This window comes from Corvus moneduloides, chromosome 3 (genome assembly GCF_009650955.1).
Source record: "Corvus moneduloides isolate bCorMon1 chromosome 3, bCorMon1.pri, whole genome shotgun sequence".
Classification (NCBI taxonomy): Eukaryota; Metazoa; Chordata; class Aves; order Passeriformes; family Corvidae; genus Corvus; species Corvus moneduloides.
Genome location: NC_045478.1, coordinates 65,285,661 through 65,311,937, shown reverse-complemented (window position 1 = coordinate 65,311,937; position 26,277 = coordinate 65,285,661). Strand labels below are relative to the sequence as shown.

Below are 26,277 nucleotides of genomic sequence, written 5' to 3'. Positions count from 1 at the left end.
TCCTGCTGACTGGTCAGAGCAGGTTTGGACAGCAGGCAACCAGGCAGATGGCAGAGGAAGCATACTTCCATCTTATCCACCAGGGAAGTAATTCGCTGAATCACACTAAAAGGGGAATGTGGCAGTTAGTGCTGTCAAAATGTCCAGGAGCATCCTCTGCCTGGGGCAGTTCTACACCCCTTTTGGGAGACCACACTGCTCTGCTTCGGTTTGTCTGTCCACCCCCTCCTCATCATAAAGCTCAGATAAACTACAGCCTTGCTTTATGCTTTAGGTAGTTCTTTTTCCATCACAACCATCTTTAGACTTAAAACTTTCTGAATGGAAAACACAAATGTAATCTCAGGCAGATAACTGCCTCAGCAAGTCTATTGAGAACACATTATTTTCTCCAACTCGAATTCCACATGTGAATACGTCTACATATGGGCTCAGACATATCTGCATAAGGAGGTCCATTTGCCTGACTGTTTACTAATGAACGCTTGGCAGTCAGAGGGACACCAGAAGTGCATCCAGTTTTTCTTCATTTTTTAAAGAAAAGGTTGTTTACACCTCTAGGAACAAAGCATTGATGAAGTTGCTCATAAAATGCACCACCCATGGATTCAAATCTGAATCTTTTCTTTTTTCCCCTTTTTATGCAGTCTGAATCAGCTTGTGAGAAAGTTAATAGAAATATTCCACCAGTGAAATGGAAAGTGGATCAAACCAGTACAACATAAGCCTTAAATAAAGTGGAAAACTCCACATGGGGTGCTCTCAGGAAAATCACTCAAATGCAGAACTACCCATTGTGCTGAGGGCTCAGGTAGGTCAGCCCTTTGCATGCTCTGCTTTTCACTCAAGGTGCTCATCCGGAGTGGAAACCAAAACCTTCTTTTCTCACAGGTCATGAATTAAGTAACTACAGCTGGTTTCCCGGATCTCTTACCTGCTGCTAGAAATCTCACATAGAAATAATAAAAGTCCTAATAGAGTAAATTATTTCTAGAGGTATCTTTTTAATCACAGACTGCTGTAAGATACCTCTTCTCCAGTAGCAGTGAGTCCAGGAAGCACAGAGCATCTGCCAGCATTAAAAGGAGAGCACATCTAAAACCACAGCTCCAAGTTGTCAAAATGCTGCTTGTTACAGGAATTTCATCCATGATAACACTCAGCTAGAGCAGTCCAGGTAATAACAGCAATAATAAACGACAAGGAGAAAGTTATAGGCACGCTAATATAAATGGGGCAGCATTGCTCGCAGATATTTTTAAGTCCCAGTAGTGTTGATCCACCCATGAGCAGGTCTGGATTCACAGAAAAGGAAAGAGTAAGTGGATGACTACCCCACAGGAAGTTTCTATTTTAAAAAGTGCCTGCCTTGACTGAAAATCAAGATAACACCTCTGAAATTCCCACCTGTTGAATACATTCTGTTTCCTCCTTGGTTTTCTTTTTCTCTCTACAGTGAACTGAGTTGCTCTAAAATTATTTTTCTGTGATTTTCACCAAAAGTAGATATGGAAGAAACTGTGGACAAGCACTGAGGGCATTAAGCCCACGAGAGACTTACCCTTTGTTCCCCTTGAGAAATCAATACAGTGCCAGCTTGAGTGGACTCTGAATCCAAGTTTTAACTAGACAGAAGGTGAAATCAGTTGAACCTACCTCTTGCTCAAATACTATTCTTCCCTTAGTATCCCACCATTCTCCAGAAAAAATGGTCTTCTGACCTGTTGGTCGCCTGTTGGTGACCATTTATGCAGGCACAGGATCCAAACTCTGTCCCACTGTGTCCTCACCATCTGCATGTTGTCTACCTCTCTATCAAGAGCCTCCAACAAAAGCTTCCTATAATAGAATTGTCCTGACTCACAGGTAGGGGAGGAGGGAAGCTGACCTCGCTGCAGCATCAAGAGTCTCTGACGCATTCTGGGAGCCTGTGGTTTCGGGTCTGAAAGAATTCAGCCTTGTTTTCAACTAGATTTTATACAATTAACTTCCAAAATATCACCCTATAGCTCCATGTCCATTTGAAACTTGATATTGTTTAGTGGTTCAGCTTAGCACTATTCAGGGCTTTAGCCGTGCGCTTGGCGAATTAGCAGCACTCACCAGCAGAAGAGAGTTTCTCAGAAACGCAGCCACCCAGGCTCCTGACTGGCTCCACCTCTTGTCCGCCCACTCCCAGTTTCAGACATTTCACATTCCAAAACTGGAAGTGTCTATGCAACATAAGGTCACATTATTGCACAACATGCTCTTTTCCTTCTAAGAGCCACTGCATCTTCAAAAGTACATCAACTCTAACAGCAAGAGAGCTGTTTACAGTGAATTTCTATCTGAGTGGGAGTATTTTCTCCATGAATCTTATAACAAGGACGTGACGTGTATGACTCTTCCCTACATTTGGTAAAATTGTTACTGAGATGGCATTTATTCAATACTTCCACATCAGCATGCCTTCCCCTTTAAGCTGCCTTTTGAGAAATTGAGAATTCATTTTTACACTTCCTTAAAGTATTTCTGTGCTGGATAATTTTAGGACACACTAAACAGAACAACTTCTGCCTATCTTATATTTAGAACCAAGGTCTTTGCAATGCAGCCATGAAATACAACTGATTGTCACCAATGTAGGTTTTGTCAATCGTTTTTTTCTTGCCAAACAGTGTGAATAATTGCTGTGATCATTCCTCCAGTTAGTCTTCAAATTCTAACATGTGAATGAGAACTCCAGTTCCAATTATACTTGAAGAAAACCTTCCATTTTAGCATAGGGGACTACAAGTGAAGTGGGCTTTACTGTTTTTCCCAATGAACAACACACAGGAGGAAACAGTGGAGATACATTGTGTTATCTTTGAAACTGTGTTCAGCTTTTTGGTACAATTAAGTCTTTGCTATTAGCACAGAAGGCCTTTTAGGTGTTTCCTTGAATGCCAGCGACTTAAGTCAGTATCACCTAAACACAACTGTTGACATATTTAAATAAAGAATTAATGGCCAGTCCTTATGTGTCCCTTCTTCTTTCTACTCAGATCTGTTACCTTTGTCTTCAGCACCACTGGGGCGGCTAAGCAGTGGGGAAGCAGAAGGGTTTGGGGCTGGGAGGGTCCCCAGCACCATCTGGTAAGAATGGGGATGCTGGCAGGATTAATGACTAAGGCAGCTCTAAAAAATCCTTCCTGATTTCATAGGGTCAAGCAAGTTCTCCACAAGCTGTCAGTCCTATCCTCCCAGAAGGAAGAAGGTTCAGATCAAGCATTCAGAAATCTAATTCAGGCTACCCAGTGAAAATTATGAGGGTCAGAACAAACCAGTGACAGAGTAAGGGGGAATGGGAACTCAAAAGAATCCTGTGAGAGGGGTAGAACAAGGGACAGAGGAGGATGCATCAGATGTGCTGGCACCATGCTCTGCTGTAGGTAAAGGTAGCCCAGGATTTTCACTCTGAGTCATTTGTTTGCAAGATATGATTGAGAGTCAACTGCCCTTCATCCAGTGGAAGAGACATCTAAAATGGAGCTAATGGCATAAAGTTACTTAGCTCCTGGTCAGTCTGTAAGCAAGTAAAAGGTTAGATTGTAATATTTAACCACAACTCCCGTGCCTTTCTGAGAAGCCCAGGGGAAGCTGCCTGAAGGAAAGTCAGACACTGGCCATGCTGCTTCCTGTGTGCACCCGGTGAAAAAACCTGCACCTGCCTTCAGCCTCACGTTGATAGTGAGCTTCCTCTGGTGCAGCAGCTGTCACACAGCCCACTTTCTGGTACAGCCCATTTCCTCCTGAGGGAAATTTCCCTCAGGGACAACAAGGGCTAGTACTCTGTGCGTGCCATCAGTCATGACCACCAAAACTGCCAGCTGGTCACCGTGCAATATAACCAAAGTTTTAGTGCTGTGACTAGAACTTGCTCCATGTGTCAACGAGAACAGCAAGAAGAACTGATGAGAGATAGCAAGACAGAGAAAAAGATTGATAGAAGTCTGGAGGCACAGTACCATAAGGAGAACTCAGAACCTACTACAAATATTGGTATTATTCAAACAGTTGGTTTAAAAAGTAAAAGTTAATGTTCATCCATGAGAGGTCACTGTGTGATACGATGAACACCTTGGTGTCAGCAGCATTCCTCTCCCCTCCCATATGCTCAGCACCAGGTGTCCAGTCACCCACAGTAATGTCTCAGCTATTACCCAGCTCCCCTCGGTAGGGGCTGTCAGGCCAGGCATTAAAACAAGATGAGTGGAAGTCCTTCACCTTGATTGTGTAATCTTAGTCAATTTTACAATGACTTTAACATACTTTTTATTCCCCATTAATCTCAAATGGAGTCCAACAGTTTTACAACCCCCACAGACATCTTAAATAACCTGTATAATATACACAAAATTTTGGGAAACTGAGTTTAAACAGCAAATATATAAGCTCACAAATGGACAAGGCTTCTCTGGTTCCCCAGGGTTTGTATTGTCTCTATTGTAGAACCTGTTTCACTTTGACATTGCTTTTTCAGTAGTTAGTAATCTTTTTCACACAAGTAACTACAACACAGTGTGGGACATGAAGACTGTCAAGGTGATCTGCCCACAGGAACTTCTTAAGCATAAAATTCTTGTACTGCCATTCATCATGAGATGAGAGACATAATAGGCAGATGCAACTTAATGGCAGCTGAAACCATTTTAGCTCAGATCAGCTAATCAAAGGTCTTCTTCATGGAGTAAAGTGACTTAAAGGGAAGTATTTCATTCGGAGATTTCCATGGGAAAACAAAAAAGTAAAAATAGCAATATGGAAATTTTCCAGTGGAAAACTTGTTCTTGTGGAAATTCCGCTTTCAATTGACAAATTGTTTTTATGGGAAATTCCTAAGCAGCTGTAGGCACAGCCCTCATGCTGAGAAGTTTAAAAGCAGCTCATGTTTGACCCAGCACCCTCAGATTTCCCACATCAGATAAACTACAAAAGCAAAGCCCTCATCTTTCCCTTACTCCCAAGCACGCCCTGCAGCACACAGCAATCTCACTGCAGGCATGAAGTATACTGGCTGCAGTGGCAGCATGCACGTGGTTACAGGTGGGGTGCTTGAAGGATTCATCTTTTAATGTCCCAAATCAAGACTAACTAGAGGCTCTTATATGAGCTGTCTCTAATGCTCTGATAACTCTGATACTGGTAAAGCTGTCACTGACTCCAGCAACAGGTTTACCTGCACTAGGGATTGCAGGCTCGGGAGAATCTTAAATGAAGCTTCTCACAGTGGACTGCATCAGGGAGAGAAAACTTGGGGCTGACTTTTATGTGCTTATGTGAATGGATATAACTCTATCATTATTAATTGTTTTACACTGGCTTAAACCTGTCAGTAAGAACTACACCATTACAGAGAACAAGACAAACATTTTTAGTGAGTTTGCTAAGGGTCTTCTAAATTTGCAGGAGGAGCATTGAGTAAATGTCTCCTTTACAGAGCAATATTAGGAAAGCATACACCATTCATTATAGTGCATCTTCTATCTACCACTTCAGCATGAATCATCATACTGTGTAAACAGGCTAGTAATCGTATTTATGGTAGGGCTCAAAGTATCTCAGAAAGTCAGAGGAAGAAAAAGCTATTACAGGAAGCAGGCTTGTACAAAACCTCGCAGTCCAGAAAGGTACTAGAAAGGTACTGAGCACCTAAATCATTTACCTAAACATTTGCAGTGATTTACAATGTTTCTGTACCAGACCTGGACATTTCACACTAATGCATTTTTAACACGAAATAAAATTTAGAACCCTTTGAGTAAAAAAGTTAATTCTACTGACTGTATAGGACTGGTCTTCACAATTTATTCTCAAGAGTGAAACTGTCTCTTTCCCAACTACCTTCTGTCCCATACAGCCTATTCAAGTGCAGAGAGGATCCAGCATACCCCCAACTGAGTTGGGCCGGAGGAGCTCACGCACAGTGGAGCTTTGGCAGGATCAGGAGCCCCAAGGTGCCATTGGAGGCGGCTGTCAGCAGCTGGCTGCCTGCCAGGGGCTGCAGGCTACAAGGTGAAGGAGTGGGCAACAGCCACTGCTCAGCTGCTACGGTGACCTTCAGCTATGCTGCTCCGCAACAGGAATGCACCCCCTGGCAATGCTCGCGTTTCCACACACTTCTTGGCTATCTGCAACACCACATACACACGCATGACACTGAGTTCAAACACACAGCCCCTGTCTGTACTGCACACGAGGCCAGTGAGTTCCCCTCTAGCTCTACTGCTGCTCCACACCCAGGCAGCACAGCAACCAGATGTGCTCACCAAGGCATGCTGCACGGCTGCGACAACCAGACATGCTGAGGTCAAATTGCAAGTAACTTGAATTTCAGAGATGAGCAAAAAAATCTTCTGTCTCTCCACCTGAAGGAATTAGTCTTTTCTGACATCACGGTAATAAAATTGCAATAAAAACCTTATTAATGCAAGCTTTGTGACTGAAGTGACAAGAAGGGCATTTATTTTCAGAGCCAGACACTCAAAGGAATACCCCACATGGTAGATAGTGTAAGTATCCTGTATTTCCAGTATATAACAGAGCTACTTCTACTACACTGAAGCACATGTGATAAGGGAAGAGGGCCTGGGCCCTTCTCCATATTCTCTGCATACCTGTTACTATCACACAGCTGCTCTCAAGTCTACAGTTTCCTGTGCAGTACAAACTGCATACCACTTCCCCTACGGAAAAAAAAAGGCCTGGCTTGTTCTTAATTGACGATGGAAATACTGTCATATTTTCCACTAGCCAAGCTTGAAACCACTACTGAACGAACCTTCATTAATTTTTCCACAACATTTTGCAGAAATGTCAGGAAACAGCTGCACCAGAATGATTAACTGTCCTTATCACTAGGGCTTCATTGGCCAACTTCAAATTATATAGGTTTTCTTCTTTCAAAACTCTACATTTAGTGAATTTTTTTGTTATTCTTTAGTTGACTGTTTCAGTACAATACTTTCTCTTCAAAAATACCTGATTGCACAGGTTCAGTAGCAGACAGACATTTTATGACCAGTGGAAGAATTTGTATAGTTTGGAGCTGAATACTTCTAGGAAAAGATTGCTTCCTGCAGATTGCTCAGCTGTGTCTTACTTGGATCAAATTCAATGAAATTCACAACTTGCAGTCAGATTGTATTTGCCAGTCAGGCTGAATTCATTACACTGACATAAACTTCTCTTGCTGCATTTTCTTACTCCTTTCTTTTCCTCTCCTTGTCTTTTCCTTGTCCCTTCTCTCTCCCCACACTCTCTTTCTCACCTCTTCTTTGAGCTATACCATGTGTCAAAACTTATCATACAATGCCCTGTACATTTTCTGGCAAAAACAAGTGGAACAGTACACATCACCATCCCAAACATGCAAAGGCTGAGATGCTAGAAGGCTTAGTACCAAATCAAAGTGCAGCCATCTGGAAGTAACTGCTAGTGTGGATCTGAGCTTCCCAACTGGCTGAAACTTTGCAGTCTCAGAACTTTTTAGCGAAGTGTCAGTGAGCAAGAGACTCCACTCACACAGATTTGCACAGGGCACTGGACTGTAATTTTTCAAAAATGCAAATTCTTCAAATTTTGATAAGAACACAGCAAGGTTCATAGGATTGCTTTTAAAGACTGACGTAGTATAGTGTCTTGCTTATATTTTGAAATAATTCAGGGTTACTACAGCATGGTATGTAACAATAATTCTGCATATATGTCACTGGCAGATTTAAAATTGCAATTGTTCACTCATGTCTTAATTGAAGCTGTAAGCCTTGAATCTATAACCTTAAGATATTTTTAGACAGAGGGAAATACAGATGCAAATCGGTATATACATGTCTTGGAAGTTACGTAAAATTAATGCCATCAAATGAGGGGTTCAGTGGTTCAGTGTTCGTGCTGTTATGACCCCCTACCCCCAGCAAAAAGCAGGTTACTTGCAGAATTATAAAGAAATGAAACATATAGTGGTTTATCCAGGTATTATAAAGAATCCTTCCTGCTGCCCGTATTCCAAGACTATTTGCATGTCTTGCTTTTTAGAAGTGTCTCTTGCACAGCAGTGTGCATTGCAGCACACCATCCCCACACAGCTCTGCTCAGAGAGAGCCAGCCAGTGATGCCCTCACCCCGTGCTGGGTCAACTCCTGAACTCCTGCACTGCCTTCAGCAGGTATATGGACACCTGGGAGCCCTTGGGCCAGGATGCCTAACACAGGATGGTGGCCTTGTTATTTAATCGGTGCAGTGCTGGCTATGAAAAAAAACAGCTCTGTTTTTAAATTACTCTACCAAGATATCTGCTTAGATGGCAGAAATTGCAGTACACTATATTCTGCTTAAAATATGCATGAATATATATGGGTTCTATTTACAAGATATGAAATACTGCCAAAAGTACGCAGGTCTTTTGAGGATTTGGTCTTATAATACACAACGCCAAATTTCTCCTTCACGATATCCTTATCTGTCTCTGCTCTAGTTTGAAAGCAGTAGCTCGCGGTGCCAGAGGATTTCAAGGACCGTGTCCTTCCAATAGGCGGGATGTCAGTGCACTGCCATCTGCGGCTGCACGGGCCACATATTCTGCGTGGGGGAAAATGAAGTTGCTAGATTTCATTAAACAAGCGCTGATTTTTATGGCTTTCGGGGCTGGTTTTGTTTTTTTTGGGGGGGGGAGTGGGGACACTGAAATAAACAAGACAAACTGCGCCTCCCCGCAGGCGCAGCCCGCCGCCAGCAGAAGGGTGCCGGAGCTGCCCGAGGGGACGAGGGCTGGCAGGCGGCAGCTGCGCCAGGCGCGGGCTTTTCCTTCCCCATCCCGCCCGCCCCCGCCGGAGCCGCCGCAGCGCCGGAGCCGCCGCGCCCGCTGCCCCGCCAGCGCGGCCCTTCGTGCCCGGCAGCTGTGAGGCTGCAGAGCGTAGTGCCCATTTCTGCCTCCTCTGGACGTTCTCGTGTCTCATTCCGCCACCCCCCCGCCCCGCCACGGGCTGTCAGGGAACTGACGAATGGATCTGCTGTCCAGCCACCCTGCTCGGCCGCCTCCGGGACGTGAAAGAAGAAACGTGGTTTGCCTCTCTCTGGCTACTAGCGGGACCAGAAGCAAGTGCTCTCACTTCCCCGAGTTTGCACATCTTGAGCTCAAACCTACAGGAAGATTCACCCTCCTTCTATTCACACTGTCAGCAATGAGCAGCAGGATCTAGGGGCAATGTCACAGCAAAATCAGAGACCTTGAACTTGCTTCACCCTTTGCATAGCCATTTATATTTGGGCAAAGTGGGTAACAGCTCCTTTAGCACTACAGTAGTGGCATTTTATGCTCGCTCGGCATTCACTTTACCCAGGTATAAATAGCAAAAGGTTTCAGGCAGTAGAGAACCAGGACCAGTATCTTCAAAGGATTCTCAGACAGAATAAAACAGCTAGTCCTCCACACCACAGCTTGTGCAATCTTGCTCAGCTGCAGGAAACATTCCCTGAAGGACGGCTGGGACTGCTAGTTTGGCAGTATTGCATGCTCTGGTCCTTGGAGGAAATGTGCCACACCATTCCTAGTGGTGGAATCAGACCGCAAGCTTTCACCTGTAAAGTGGGCAGTAATAGGGTTCCATTTCTTAATGGGAGCCTTTTACCAGCTCGCACAGCATATTTACTACCCTACCAGTATTAAGCACTTGCTTTAATATCCTTAGCACACAAGGTAATGGTACATATCATCATAGTTACAATAACACTGGTTAGAACTACGTTAATTGAGAGCAACTACTCTAAAATTCAATTGTTCCAAACAAAAAGTGAAGTGTGCCATTACTCGGCTGACACATTATCGTGGAGAGTTCTCAGTGTACAAGAGCCACAGCAGTAAGGGCCCAATGCACACAAGTGCCGTTGAGTTACACGCTAACAAAACCTGAAAAATGTATGCTAAAACTCCATTTCAGAGGATGGCCGCCATACTCTTGTGTACCAAAGTTCTCAGTTTTCCACTTAAACCCTTCCTGGTGAGTCAGGACATGGCCAGGTTTCCATACCGCAGCAGTGTTCCATTACTGCTCCTTATAAATTTCACACGCTGTTAATGCTTTCCAAACTGGCAACAGAGCTCAGGGGTGCATGAGGACAGTTTATTTTCCTGCTGAACTTTAAACAGAAATTCCACAGGACCTCTGGCGGGGGTAACAGCCCTGCTGACAGCCATCAGTTCACACCCTCTCACCCACCCAGCTTTGATCCCAGGCTGCGCGGAAGCATCTCAGTTGCCCCAGAGACTGCAGAGGGGAAAGAGAACAACGCAGATATCCACAACTTCCATTGCAGGGACCTCGAGAGGGATCCATAAGAAGAGATGTCCTATATAGCACCATCCTGGACTGCAGAATATTTGGGATAAGTTCCAGGGTTGTGCAAAGTTCAAGGGATTGTCCTTCTCAATTTAACCCCTTCTTTCACTGAATTCATAGATAGAATGAAACATAGGTCCAAGACTGTTTCTGAAATATAGGTCTAACACATAATTCTGAAAAATCTGGTGGGGCTACCTCAAAATATGTTCTGTGTTTTCTTTGAACACCTTCTCCTGTGCTCATAATATCACATGAGAATCTCCAGTGTCTTCCTTATATACCTAGCTCCTATGGCTGAAAATAAATATTGGATAATAGTAATAAAAAAAAAGAAAGTCAGTGAGAGAGATCAAACCCTTAGGTTTCTTAAAGGTTTCTTAACCTTTCACTCTTTCAAGCTAGTCTTATTAAATTCTAAGGGCTAACAATTCTCTGACCATCAAGGATGTGCCTGTACAGAGAAGATGAGAGAAGAGGAGCTTCTCAGTGCTTCAGGTCTCCTACAGCAACAAAAGTAACTGTGTGTACTGCACACAGGCATCGTTTTTGAGACTGTCAGTGTGAAAACTGACCAACTTGTGACTACCAACCCAAATAAACATGGAGCTGCAATCAGTAGCTGAAAATTGACCTTTTCTTGACAAGAGAAATTGTCTTCTGAACTATCTGATGCCACAGTAAGACCTCTGTTGGGGATCCACTAACTTTAAGCTATCTTGGGTTTTATTGCGTACAACAACATCAGCATTTTCATAACTGCAGATTCAATGTGCCCAAGTGTTCAAGACCCAGAGGAAAAATTAAACCTTGAACAGTATTGTCCATGGTGCACTTGAAATGGAAAGACTGTCAAGCAGAAATCACCAACTTATATTTTAAGACGAAGTAAATAAAAATCCCCAGACATTTCAGATATAAAAACCTCACCCATGATATCTTCTTATATTTTTACAAGCACAGTTTTCTGCTTGTTTAGTTCAAGAAGTGGGCTCCCTGGATACTTGATACAAGAACTGTGTAAGAGAAGGGAAAGTGGCAAACCAAGTATGTGGACAAAGTAACATCACTTCCAAATGAATAAAAACCTGCCCCAAAAGAGAAATGTCTCTGATTTCAGCGAGAGTGGCATTCAGTTGTAACAAAAGGACACTTAATCAGAATATAAATGTGGGTGACTTCCACATGAAGCCTTTTGAGAATGAAAAACTATGCTCTCAGACCCCGTCCCTCAGCTCACACAAAAACGCCCTTCCTTCGCTCTCCTACCTGGCTGCTGCCATCAAAGGTGCAAGTGAGTAATGGTTCCAGTCAAAGCAATTTGGTTCACCACTCCAGCAAATATGGCTGTTGACTCTCTCTTCCACCTGTTTGGAAAACAAATATTCAAGATTTGTGATCAATTCAGCCTGCTGTTTGATTTTATAACCTAACTGACATTATGGTGTTGGCTACATCAATACACGTAAGAACTTCAGAGATTCAGTCACAGTCCTTCTTGCTACCTTCAGAGCAATGTGGCACCAGCAATCAGTAGCTCTCCTGTGGTTTCCAACTCGCTGTGGCCTAGAATACGCATCAACTAATATATGCCAAAGTGAAAACAACAGACATACAAGGCCACTAGGTACATACAATGATGTATTTTCAAACATGATTTATACAAAAAGCAGCCTAAACACAAAGCATGAAGTGTCTTTGTAGTCTCTTTACATTTATACCTTGTCATTCCAAGTGTTCTGCCTAATTTCTGTCTAATTTTGAAAATATCATGCCCAAATCCTAACTTAAGAGTACATATTTTTTAATTAAATGCAAATACTTTCCTGTTATTGAACCAGAGCAACATGATGTCTTTCATCCTGCTTCTTTCCCATTTTAGCACTGTGCTTTAAAAGTGAGATCATCTCTAGGAATTCCCTTTTCCATGTGATGCTAGTGTGTTTTAGAAAGTAGGTTATTAGCCTACACAGTGAAAAACAGTCATAATCCTTACATCTCTCTTTACATGTGATGGCACTCTGGGAAAGACCACAAAGAAAGTGCTCTCTGCATACAAAAGTCCTGCTGTAGGCATGTTGCAGGAGTGTATGTGCATCCGAGGCACAGAGCACCAGGAGATTTGTTCATTAATGTGTTAGACACGCTAGACAGCCACAGGCTGCCCTGTTTACACCTGCAGGGAGTGGGTTATCAAATACCCTTAACTGGGGCATACAGACAAGGCACCAGGAATTGGAGACTCACATCTAATTTGTACACAGTGGAGCTGACTGAAAACGCCCACTTTGTTAATACTGAGGCAACAAACCTTCAGTGAGCTCCTAGAGACAACATACTCCAATGGGCCTGGCTGTTCTGGTTTTGTGAAGACTGGTGTGAACACACAGACAACCAGAGCATGCATTTTGCTCAGGGCACTTCCTTTCAGGCTTCGCTGCGTCCTTGAATGCCCACATATGAGATTCCAGGTGATGTGACAGGGATAGGCAACAAGTGTGAGCATCCCAGGTGGATGTGCCCTGCACAGGAAGAAGCACCCTAGGGGTGCACAGGGTCCCAGCAAGAAGAGCAGCTCATGTTGCCCTTTCTCCTGCTCTTTTGCCCTGGCTGTGGTCACTGGGCCCTGGCTGACTACCATCTCAGGTGATCAGGTCACCACAGCAGAAGAAGGTATGTGCTCTTCAAGGGTTTACACAAGTCATGGCAGATGAGCATGCCAGAGAACTTGGACAGGAGAATCTCAAACTTAGCACACCGAACTTGCAGATTTGTGCCCGTGGCCTGACCATACCATACCCTGAGTCCAACAGCAAGCTTCCCTCTGCTTCCAGTGAGTGCGACGGCTGCCCACACTGCCCATTACAGAGGGAAAGCCTGTCCTCTGTGGGGTAGGTGACACATGGCACTTCCACTGCTAGCAGAGCACAAATGTGAGCTGGTGGAAACAGGGTGCCAAAAGCCAAAAGGTAAAGCAGGCCTGGAACCAGCTGGCAATAGAACGGATATGCTTATGCTTTTTTTCCCTGCAGTGTTTGCTACCAGCAACAGAAACAAATAGCAAATGATAATGTGTTACTGACCAGCAATGTCAACAGCAGTCTATACAAGCATCTGAGTATATAAAATAACATATGCTCTGGCTGCAGCCCCTGGCGCTTTATCACACCAACCTACAGCTTTCTAGGAAATGATCTGGGTGTGAAGCCAGGAACCACTTTTGAACCTTTGAACAGATAGGGCCCAATATGGTTTTAATCTGTTGGTGAAACCTTGGCATGGCTCTACTCAAGGGCAAAACTCTGTATTCAGCAGGGCCAGCATTTCAATTGCTAATTTTACAATTGACCTGAAAAATGCCCCAGCGAAAAAAGCAAAGCAAAGCAATGAAGAAGGCGTGAGTCCTTATTCTCCCATCCTTCAGTAGGACCTAGGGGTGCTCTGGATTGTAGCATCCTCTCCCTGGTGTGGCATGGATACCTTCCAGCCCTAAAGCAGATCGCTCTGTGCTTCCATAGGTCTAACTGGTTTTAGTGATGGCTACACTTGCACAGTTATTTTTCATTAATATGCATCATGAACTTGTTTATCCAATCTGCAACCTAAAGACAAGAGTCTTTATTCTCATTTGCACTCAATCCTCTCTGTAGCACCCTGGCAGAAGCAGAGGAGACTTTAATAAAAAGAGAATAAAGCCATAAGTGAAAGACATCATTTATGGAACAAAATCACACTTCTGCTGCTCCAGCTTTATAGAGAGTGTTTAAATTGAATCCACGAGGAACACTATATTCCATTTTCCTCTCCTTTATTTTAGCTCAAAACTGATGGGATCCAATATCTTCCCTCTTGCTCTGGTAATCTCACTGTCTTCAACATGGTGCCTCAAAGAACACTCTAGCCTCTGATCCATTCAGGGCAGGCTGGATCAGTTTCTGATTTTTTAGAAGCTTCATCATTACTTACAAGGAGGCAAAATATTATCCAAAGTGAGACCTGGTTAAAGACAGTAGGGTTTTGTCCTGGCAGTACTAGTGCATCTCCTTACTAACCTACATCTCACAGCAGCACTGGTTCTAGCAAACAGGACGTGGTCTGAAGGAACAGCCAACCTGCAGAGTCTCTAACAAGCCCAGACAATGCATGTGTCATCAAACAGGATTTTGCTGCCTACTTAAAGCTCCCAGAGTTATTGTTTTGATAGTAAAACCAGGAACTTCTAATTTGTTTTTATCACTGCATCAGTAAAAATTTGAGCAATCCTTTGTTCCTTCGCAGCAGCAAAGGAGCATGCCTCCAGTGCCTGCCCACCAAAGACAGATAGCAATGCAACCACCACTGCTGAGCATTTTCTAATATTTCTGGTTTTTCTAGAATTGCTAGCTCTCTTCTTAAAACTAACAAATGATTGGAGAAACGGAAATGACCTCAAGTTGCATCAGAGGAGGTTTAGATTGGATATTAGGAAAAACTTCTTTATGGAAAGAGCTGTTGAGCATTGAACAGGGTGCCCAGGGCAGTGGTTGAGTCACCATCCCTGGAAGCATCTAAAAGACATGCAGATGTGGCACTTGGGGACAAGGCCTGGTTGTGGACTTGGCAGTGCTGGTTTAACAGCTGGACTTCCAACCTGAATGATTCTGTGATTCTATTTGGTCATACCTGGTCATGACTCTCCTAATCTTCTGCAGTTGTTTGCCAGCCATTGGGACTATGAACAGACAAGCTCATCAGAAGGGAAATGAGAGTATGAAAATCACAGCATGTCTCACTGCTTGGAAGAGTTTTTTTCAATTTGAACTTTGTATCTCAGACTCTCAGGGAATAGCCTTTTACACGGGACCTGGAAACACAGGCAGAAGTGCTCTGATAATGACTCTTACACCATCTGCTTTTGGAACACTGCTAGCAGCCTTGGCAACCTCTGTAATCATTTTCTAGTCGTAAAACTACACCTTCAGTGGTGAAACAGAAATGTAACAGAGACAGCAGCATCATTTGACCATAAGAATTAATTAATTTCATGGATCAAGAATAAAAACTTTGCTTTATATTACTTCTTATATATTTGTTAAAGTGACACTGTAAGGTCAGTTGAGGGTAGGGGGTTGACAGGGAAATTCCTGTGCACCTTCCAAAGCAAAAAAAGTCAGAAATCTCATGTGTATTTTAATCAGAAACTAAAATTTTAGGAAAGCAACTGGATAATATTTTACTGCTAATTATTCAAAGATTCTGAAATAGTACAGTAAACAGGTGAAATTGCTTCAAGAGTACAAAGGGCAAATAAAGCCATGCCTGTGTTACTCCTTAACTGGCTGGCAGCAGATAGCATTCCAGCACAGACTGTATGTAACTTACCATGGTTTGGGAATTTACCTAAAGCCTCACTTTGACCAGGTCTGTAAGGTACCCTTAAACTGCAGCAAGATTCCAGGATTATACAGAATAATTTGTACTAAAGAAGAGCCAGGCAATATGGGTAGAAAAATGTGCACACTTCTGCAGTGCATCAACAAACAACTTGAATTCATGGCTGGTAACCCAGAACAGTGGGGCTATATGCATATCTCCCACTCCAAACCATCTTGCATGAGTTCTCTCTTTATAGATGTTTTCTTACTTAATGCAATCAATTGACCATAAAAGCTTTTGTACTGTAATATGTTAGAGTGTGAAGCCAGTCCGTGTGGATTTTCTAATATTTTAATTTTTTAATTTTCCAATTTTTCTCTTTGTACTCCTTTTCTCCTTCTCAGACACAGACGGTCCATAGAACTCTGTGAATTATCGTCTGTAATGGGAGAAATAAGAAGTCTAAAATTTGCTTGATTGCAGCTATGATGCATTAAGCTCCAGGCATCAATCTCAATCGCAGCACTTTTTCTCCAAATGGGCAATATTTTACAGTTATCGCTCTCTAAACAAAACACAATTTATTATACACACAATTTGATAGCTACGGCAGCTAAGACTAGAAGCAAAAAAGTATTCTGACATGAGGAAGGTAAAAGCAATGTCATACTTTAAATTGACTTCATATAATCAATGCCAGAAGACAATCATCTGTGAAATGATGTTCATGCCATGATCAAATGCAATCATACCATATGCAATTGAATTTGGAAAAAGTGGAAGAAAATTATTCCCATTAGTTTACTGGTATTCTTAATGTGTTCACACAAATCATCTTTGAACAGATGAATTAAAATACTTAAAGCAACTCTACCTTTGCCCTCTTAATTCCAGGTCATTCTGACAGCTCCTGATACTGCAGAAATATGTTTTCTATAATCAGTTTGATGAAATTAATGGATCAAATCTTGAACTACTTCCAAAGTAAAAGGTATATAATATAGTTTTTGAATCAAATGTCTCTACGCTGTAAACATTTTTGTCTTCATTACTAAAACAGCAAGAGATTTGAAGCCTGCTTTATTTTTCAGTATATATGCTTTTTTGTTTTCCACGATTTTCTCAATAGGTGTGTGATAGCCCATTTAAATTTGGTTTATAGACAGCTTTTCTTCATTTTGGTATCCTGCTAACACCATGTTGCAGATCTCAATGCAAAGAGCACCAAGAAATCTTTGTAGAATTTCAGTTTGTTCAAATTTGTACATGCATAAATTTATGTGCGTACATATGTGTTTATATACATAAATATATGTATAAATCCATATGTGTATAGTATACATATTATATAAATAAAAATAGACTTATTTACTAATGCATGTGCGTTACTGGAGGTGGTTTTATTGTCTCTCAGGCTCTGCAACACAAACAAAATTTAACTAAAAGGAACATCTCCTGTGAACTCTGTTTACTTTACACATAGGTGATTCACTTTATTAAAACCAGGAACATAATTTCTTCTTGGGAGCCTCTCTACGTTATCTCCTCTATCTTCAGAGCCCAATCTGCACAGGAGCTTATTTTGCTGCCACCACTGGAACTATGATTTTGGGTTACTTTTTTTCACTTCAGCCAGGAGCTAAATTAGCAAGAGTACATCCCCCTAAGTATAGGTCCATAACCTCACTGCAAATAATGGTTTAGACACTGCCAGCTGAGACCAGCACCCTCACTAACCAGGCTTGATGCTTTTAGACAATGGTCAAGCTGACAATTGACACAGTGTCCTCAAACACACATTGCTCAACCCATTTGCCTAGCCTCCTGCTGCCAAGAGGGCTGTTTGTGCAGGCAGCTGGCAGGAAGATGGGAGTACATCTGGCGATCCTCCTAGAGTGGGCAGGGAAAATGAAAACACCAGATCTCAGCCAAGCCCAAGATAGGATTCTAGGTAAAGCTCATGCTCTATGGGATCCAAACAGACTTTGGCAAAATCATCACGAGGAACCTCCCACACGGAGTGGCCTTGGCTTCCATTCTCTCTTTGAAATTACTACCCTGCTATGACACCCATGTATTGGGGAAAACCAATACAGCAAGGTGCACAATGAAGAAATTGAGGCAGAGACACTAAGTGGCCATTAAGGCCACTAAGCAGGCACCTTGCAATATGGAAGATATCCCACTAGACCATGGCAATTACTTGAGCTGTCAAAACTATCTCCATCTCCATGGAAAGGCCATTGCAAGATCAAGCCCATGGCAGAGTAACAGCAGAGTAGTGCTGGACAATCTCAGCAGTAGGTGACAGCTAACTTGTCCCTGAAAAGCTGGCAACTAGTCAGCCATGCAGGATACCAGGAGGGAAGTGGGATGCCTGTGAGCAACAGAAATTTGTCAGCAGGGAAAATAATCTAAGGATTTAGGGTCTGTTTGCAGAGTTTTGGTTGTTACCTGCAAAATCTAAGCCAAGGTTCCCTATAACATAAAACTAACAGCTCAGTGAGTCTGGTGTTAATTAAAAGTATAGACTTCACTCAAGGCACTCTGAATTTAGACCAGATAAGCTGAGATCAGTCTCGGACGGTTGCAGAGACAGCTTGTACAGCACAGGATTACACAACTGTTGCTGCAGGTTGGCAGTCCCAGTGTAACACCATCACTGGCAGCTGATCATTTGTCTTGAAAATCTGAACAGGCCACCAAACCATCTCTGAGCACACACTATTATAGCACTTCTGCTGGACCTCATGTGACCTCTTCACAGGGAAACAAGCGCTCTATCTCACTACCCCTTGTTACTGCCACATCTAGAGAAAGACTGTTTAAAGCGTCCTCCCTCCCAGTCCCTCCATGCCTTAAGACTACCAAGAGAAAGGCAGCAGTGAAGTCTTTGGTCCTTCTCAGGTCCTCAGGCAAGATCCCTCTGCACTGATGTCACTGTGCTCTTGGTGTGTGCTCAGTAAGTCAGTAATTTGTCATGAGCGTGGGCCCTATCCATACATGGCAGGCTGGAGGAGGAATGACCTCAAACTCCACTTCTAATCCAGGGGGCGTTGCCAAAGCACAGTGTTTGAGTTTGATGCATGAAGCGCAGAGATATTTTCAGCTACTGAATCACACTTTTGGCTCCACAGCTAACTTGAACCCCTCCTTGTTTGCAATTTTTTGTGTTCTGCGATCACCATTGACTCTCAGAAAAAGAAAATTAGGTGGTGTTTTAAAGAAAAAAAACCCTACATAATCATAAATTTGAAGATTATTTTGAAAAATCAATTTTATTTGAATAACTTCTATTTTATTCTCATGCATGTGTGCAGGAGTGGTGTTAAACAAATTACTAATAGATTATGGTGCATCACCAATGTCTGGCTTCCTTATTTCAGGTTCTAAATATATGCTATTAAATGCTGCCAGTGAATGTTTTCTAATGATTTTTGTGTCCAACACAAGAATGAAACAGTTTGAAAAACAAGGCGGTGCAACAGCAGATAGCTTGGACATAGCTACACAAGTGGTCTTAGCTATATATTCCTATAGCTGAAGCAAAAATATTTGCTTAACTTGTCCCATGAAACTATATTCATTTGACCACAACTCACAACTATAATTTGAAACTGGCAGTAATGAAAAAGCAAAACCTCATTTTACAATACAAAGGGCATAAGACTTAATCGGCTTATCCTTCCCATTACAACCACATCACCTCTCTGCCACTGCAGCCTGAGCCTACTCTCACTGATTTGGGAGGAAAGCCCCAGCAGAGAAATTAGCAACCTCATTCACAGCTAAGCAAGTCATTTAAGCATATGCTTAATTCCATCTCTAATCAGTAAAGTCAATTCAGCAAAGCAAAGCATGTGCTCAAGTCAAAAGTGAGTATGTAGTGTGCACCTTTTCGAATATGGGTTTTTCACAGAGTGAGGACGTTGCTCAAAACTTCCCTTGATTTCCTTTGGAACTCATCAGGCTGGGAGAAGGTAGAATTCAGCTGTTAATCAAACTGTCACTCATGCATGTAAAGCACTAGTCTTTTTAACTCATCCATAGATCAGTTAAGCAAAAACAAATTTTAAAAAAAGCCACGGGACACATCCTTGGAGTGGACACAGATATATAGATATATAGATATATAGATATATATGTATATATACACATACTACCCATGAATTGCAGGGATCACATAGGCAGGAGTCAATACAAAAAAATGACGTAAGAAGGTACCATAGGAAATTCTGTACATCCAGAATTGCTGATGAGCCTCACTGAGCCTTTTCATGGAGGGAATTGGGAGCTTTTCTTATCTACTGGAAGAAGAGTGAAAAATAATGGGCATTTCGACTCTTCATTTACATTTCTCTCATGGGGGAACGAGGAAAGAGTGGGGATAATAAACACACTACTTTGATAAGGAATGTGGCTCTTCCCCTGATGGACTGAAGTAACAGGACAGCCTCTAACATCATCTGAAACCTATTCTTTTCCTTTAAATTACCTTTAGTCTTAGCAAGCAACATTAATCTAACAGGGACAACTTCCAGCCGAGCACAGATCCCCAGGAGCATTCCTCGACTGCAGACAAGTGGGAAAGGAAAAGCCTCTTGCAAAGAGCAGGGCTGGAACTAGTCATGGGGAATTTATGCCCAGCAGCAGGCTGCACCATTTGCCTGCCTCTGCCCTTCGCCCCAGTAGAAGGAGCCTTATCTACCTTTGCAGATATCAGAATCAATTACAAACACCATGGGGCTGCCCTAAATTATGCTCTGCTGCCGGAGGCTGCTTTCTGCCAAGCTCCCAAGCAAGTCCCCATAGATAAAGGCTGTGGGGAATGTGGGAAGGGAGCACTGAGGGCCAGGCTCTACCTGTTCTTCAGCTCCTCCAGCTGCTGTCAATGCACTGACTTGTTCTCTGTTTGAGATCGCAATCTGTCCCTGCCCCAAAGGTGCTGCCAACTGTGGAGTATAAATGTTTTCAGAAATTAAACAACTCCAGAAAAACACACATTATGCAAACATCTTCTCTCTTCCCAGATGACACAACATGGAGCACCAAGCACAAACAAAAATGGACCAAACAAAGCACAAAGGTGTTGTGGAAAAACACTCATTTAGTGAAGGGCTTCTCTGCTCTCTTTACAGCCATTAGGACAGTGATAATGCTGAACTGGCTGGTCAGCCACAAAAATTGGATAAATTGAGACACAGAAGAGACAATTGAAAGCAAGGAGACAAACAGCAAAAATAAGTGAGACAACAGATGGAAAGCAGAAATGCAAAATCTAAACTGCAGCTGTAATTCTGCTGGTAACAGTCACATTTAAGAGTAGTTCAGTTTGCTTTCCAGTTTTGGAGAGGAAAAGAGTTTTCTTATTAAAAAACCCCAGCTTGTTAGCTGAACTGCTGTGGGTTTTCCCCAGATATTTTGTGGGACAGGAAAATTATTCTTCTCCAAGTCTAGGAATGAAGAAACACTTCTAAGAAAGGGCAAAATTCTGACAACCCTCTGGTGTTGTCCTAGTACTGTTGGGAGGGGAGAGGAAGGTCACATCAATAAAATCTATAGCCACAAGTGAAAAAGTTGTGTTTTAGCTGCTGCTGGCCAGGGCTCAGTCCCTGGCACTGTTCAGAGCTCTCCCATGGTAGCACAACTTCCTTAGTCTTTCTCCTTTACTAGCATGACTGTTACAATTAGGCAGGAAAAGGGTAGTTATTGTTGTAGCAATGTTTTTGTAGGTTTATTTGGCAGCTTTTCTAGCAGGCTTTTAGTATAGTTTTGATAACATGCAAGTATGGGAAAGAAGGATTTCCACATTGGCCAAAGAAATAGTTGTGGCAAGACTACCTATTTTTAACATGGTTTATTCCTAGCACTATTTCAGACACAGTATTTTCTCTCCCATCTGTTGACACAGTTGTTTTGTTTCTCTAAAGACATAGTTGTCTGTCTCTTGGAGAAAAAAACGAACACCAACCATGAATAGTTGCAGAGAAAAACATGAGACCAAAACCCAATCAAACAGTGATCTGGTCAAAAGGTAACGCTGGCAAAACTTTGTGACTGAAATGTTGAGCAATTCTTCAGATGCCTCTTAAAATTTACATCAAGTATTTTAAGTGTGACTGTGAATCTTTAAAATTCAGATCTGGTATACTCAACAACTAACGAAGACGGTTTATTGATCTAAAGAGTCTGACTGCAAAGCTGCTCTCGGAGCAATCTACCAGTCTGTGCAGGAGGAATGCAGACACAGAGTAAGGTGCAAATACTTTCTTTAATAAAGGAAGGAAAATGTAATGAGAGCACCAAGGGGAAAAACATAAACCCCAAAGGCTGATAAAAATTAAACTGGTAAAACAGGACAAAACATTAAGCAATCTTTCTAACACTTGGGTTGCCAGGCTGTTTTCACTGATTTTAATGATAATTTTTTTTGCCTTGTTGGACTGCTGGAGTTCATGGTTATGATCTCCCAGGCAATCCGAAAACCTTATCTCCTCTCAAAGGCATTTCAGGCAGCTTGAGAGTTTGTAGGTGGAAGCAAATAAAACTGAAGCATGGCTAAGGTAGGACCTCTGCAGATCACTAAAGCACCTCTGTTCTTGTCGGACAGCCTATTTGCTGGAAAAGCTGCAATATGAAAACCTGATATATTAAAGGTCAAGACTCCAATACAGAGCAGACTCATCTGTATTGTGTTTTAATTTCTTTTCATGCTGAGAGGTGCCAAGGGTTCTGAAGAGGTGACAGAAAGATAAATCATGCATGATAAACTGGAACAGAAGACAAGGCTGTATTCAGAATAGGATAGCTCTGCTGGTGCAGCTGTCCTAGCACACTGTACTGACAGCATTCCCAGCACAGCCTTCATTCGTACCGGCAAAATCATGTTATTTGCTGGCACAGCTTTTTCCTGAGGTCCCTATTCCCTCATCCAACACACTAAAACTGTTTCAGTAAAAGTAAAGGTTTGTTCTAAGTGTATCCACAGTGAGAGCTTTTGTGTGTGTCAGAGATCAAGTCACGGATCATGCCTCTTTACACCTCTGACCAAGACAGTAGAGACATCAAAAATCTGTAAAATAGGCATGTTCTTCATTTGACTGGAGAAAGAAGTCCTTTGTAAAGACTTCAATACTGGCTTCTGCTCCTGCTGGGAATCTTACCTTCTCATGTGCTTTTGCAGAAATGCAGAGATAAAATATCTCACCACACATGCCCTTATCATAAAGATTTTGGTATTTCCACAAGCAAAAGAAGTTTCCAGGACTCCTATGAGTGACCCCAGCTCCTGCTCCACCCCTGTTCTGTAGAAGGCTCACCCACCTGGCCCTGCCCACACCAGCAAGGCTGAGCCTGGGCTAAGCACCCTTACCCAGAGCCACAGAAAGGGGGAAGCAGACAGTGGGCTTGGTGCTGCTGCCTGCTGCAGGCACAGCTTTCTCCCAGGATGGAGAAGGGAGGACCATGATGTACAGCGACACGGGGGAAAATTATGCCAAATCAAGTGCCTGGTACTATGTGGGCAGTTTAAGAAAACAACCAAATTCACCAAAATGATGAAAACCACAACTCATTTAAGATGTATTTTAAAAATAATTTTATTAGAAAGCTTTCAGGAGCGTGTGAAAAGTTATTTTCCAGATGTCCTACATGGTATGAACTACTGATCCCAATCATTTAACTGATTTAAGATTTTAAGACTGTTGTCTGTGATTTTCATAAGTGAATGGGCAGTGACTTCAACATGCCTTTGAAGAAATTAGGACCAGCAAAGGATATTCATACTTGGTTTACATATTCATATTCTGGCAGCATATTCATACATGGTTTTCAGCCTGTTAAAAGGTCTTACCTGCTTACCTCCCTTTGGTTTGACAATGTCTACAGCTGTGGTCACTGGCCACCCAGTATTACCTAATTTTTTTACAAAACATACAGTACCTATTTCCGGAAGGCTGGACTTACTCCAGGCTACTGTGGTTTCCATAGACAAGAAGCTTGAAGGTTTGGGATTAAAACAGCGGGAGGTTGAGAAGAAAATTGAGGACCCGGAAATAACAACTGATAGTCCTGACGCAATCATCGCTGAGAACGCTGCAGCTCTGAAAAATGTAATCAACAGCCTGGAGAATAACCTCAGATAAAACGCTAGGCTTTGGAGGCCAGTGGAAAGCTCCTGCAAGGACAGTTACAAGACAGGTTCTGGTACACTTTTCCATATAAGTTTCAAGAATTTCTCCTCAGCATCATGTAGGAAAACATGATATAAAAGCTTGTAGCTATCCAAGCTACCCCAGCACGTCTCATTTAAAGGAAAACTGTTGCTAGCTAAGAGCTACGACAGCACATCTTCCTCTAGCTATGGAAGCTGAAGGTCCTTCTGTCCCCACTTGTTCCATGCTGGCTGAAGGCTCACATTTCCTGCCTCATTCAGTGTGAGCCCTCCACTGACCTTCAGCCAAAGCCAACCCAGACAGCTTTGCCTGGAGTAAGAAACAGCACTTCCGGCAAGTAGGATGGTGGGGTAGTCATCTCCAGTCTGTAAGCAATGATGATCCATGGGCAGAGGGTCTTCTTTAACCTGTGCAGTCCCTTGCAACTCCTGTCCACTATGTGAGATCTGAAGCATAGATGAACAGTTATAAAAAAGCCAAGACGGGAAGTTTAACTTGCTGTATCACTGAAGTATTAGCTGAAGAAATAAGCTTACCAGACATGCTACTGAATTTAAAGCATTAAGTAAAAATTATCTATGATGTGGTACTTGAGAGAAGATTCATTACTTCAGAGCAGACACACAGGCTTTATCCTGAATTTTCAGAGCTCATGAATGTTTTTGTCGACAAAGTACCCCCCTTGAATATCCTTTTGTGATAGTCATGACAAGAAACGCAGAATAAAATACAGATTCCAAATAGAGTACTAACCCAATCCCTCTCTAAATTGCCTTTTTTTTTTTTACTATACACAGAAGACTCATTAAAAAGCAATATATTCTAAAGAAAAAAAATATTGACCTTTGAAACACAAATGATAATGCAGGTGAGCAGAGCCTCCACTAAATTTGATGCCTGTGTTCCAAAAGCCAGGTGCCAGCTCAAATGAATACCACAACACTAAATGGCAGAAAGAGACTGGCTGACTGAAAGAGACTGGCAGGGATTAGCTAAACCTGGTTTCTGAGGATGTTTCATATTAATATACGGTATCTTTGAGGCCTGGTGTCCCCAGGAACCAGACAAATGGAAAAACAGGTTTTTAGGCTACTTTTGCTTTCTGTGCTGCATTCAGCTGAGCTTTGGTGCAGCTGCAAGCAAAAGACTAAGGAGTGTAAGGTGGCAATTTCACCAAGACTTGTCCCCTTAAACCCTCAAGGTTTAATTTTATATTAGGGCTCCTGCTCAAAAATTAGTAAAACCAGAAGCCTGGTGAGAGGCCACTCTGACTGTAGAAGCTCCAACCAAGGAAAAACTGCCCTAGTAAAGGAGACAAGAAAAGTGCATGGGACTTAAAAATGCTTTTGGTAACAGACTCAACACATTAGGCCCAAAAAAATGTTTCTACCAGGAAAATATAATGCCACTACAAAGAAACATAAGAAATAAAGCTAAAGGCTTCTCATGAAGAATAAAAGACACAATAAACCATAGTGATCACTCAGAAACTCAGATACAATGAATGGTTAAGAAAAGTGATAAAGTAAGAAAAAAAGGACAAAACAGATCCCTACTGAGTTCTACATCTCCAAAGAATTATTCTAATTCCCACTTGAGTGTTTTCAAAGATTAAAACCATCAATTCTGATTCAGGAAGTTACAACAGATATATTAAAATTCAGTCAATTATGTCCCAAACCACTATTGCACTGTTCTAGAACCTTTGAGATCACCAGAAACTGCTTACATGATAAAAGAGCAAGCACTCAAAGAAAAGAAGCTATGTTTTTCTGTCAGGACTACTTCACGGGAGACAAGAAGAATTATGAGATCCCAGGAAGAGTCTCCAGGCAGAGCGTGCTGAACCTTGCATGACCTTAGGACGGGTAAAGCACTTCTCACCGCTTCTCTAAGGATTGCTTACTAATACACCAATCCTACAGCAGTTTCGACGTGATTAAAAGAGGATAATGGAGTCAGAATTAACTTTGCTGGGGCTACTCCATTTCTTCCATTCTGACAAGTCAAAGAAATTCTTAACTTGAACTGCAGATGTAGGTTTTGGCACCTATGTTCCAATGCTTTTCATACCATTTCATTACAGCTAGTCCTGGCAATGAACAATGAAGTCCTCAGTGGGTTTGCAGATCATCACAGCAACATGATCAGAAAACTTGCATCCAAATATCGTAAAAGTCAATGGAACTTGGATTGAGACCAAAGAGTAATGCTCTTCCCTGCTAGGGGTGATTAGCTATACATCATGTTGCTTCTGTGTATGAAAGTGAATCTTTGCCCACACACCAATTTTAATTACTTAACAATAGAGCCTGCTTTTGAACAACGTAGTGTGTTTTCTTTCATGAAAGAAAACACAACCTGGCACAGAGAAAACATGTCTTCGA

General features: G+C 42.3%; 1 protein-coding gene across 5 annotated transcripts in view; it reads right to left on the bottom strand.

The window, feature by feature from the left end:
* HIVEP2 (HIVEP zinc finger 2) overlaps positions 1–26,277 on the bottom strand; it is a 104,310-nt gene that overhangs the window by 41,059 nt on the left and 36,974 nt on the right. For 4 of the 5 annotated variants that reach the window (XM_032101986.1, XM_032101987.1, XM_032101988.1 and 1 more), the window contains one exon: positions 11,631–11,728. The exons of the other annotated variant lie outside the window; for it this stretch is intronic. The gene's annotated coding sequence lies outside the window, so the exon portion shown is untranslated. The remainder of the gene's footprint in view (positions 1–11,630; positions 11,729–26,277) is intronic. 5 annotated transcript variants of the gene reach the window in all.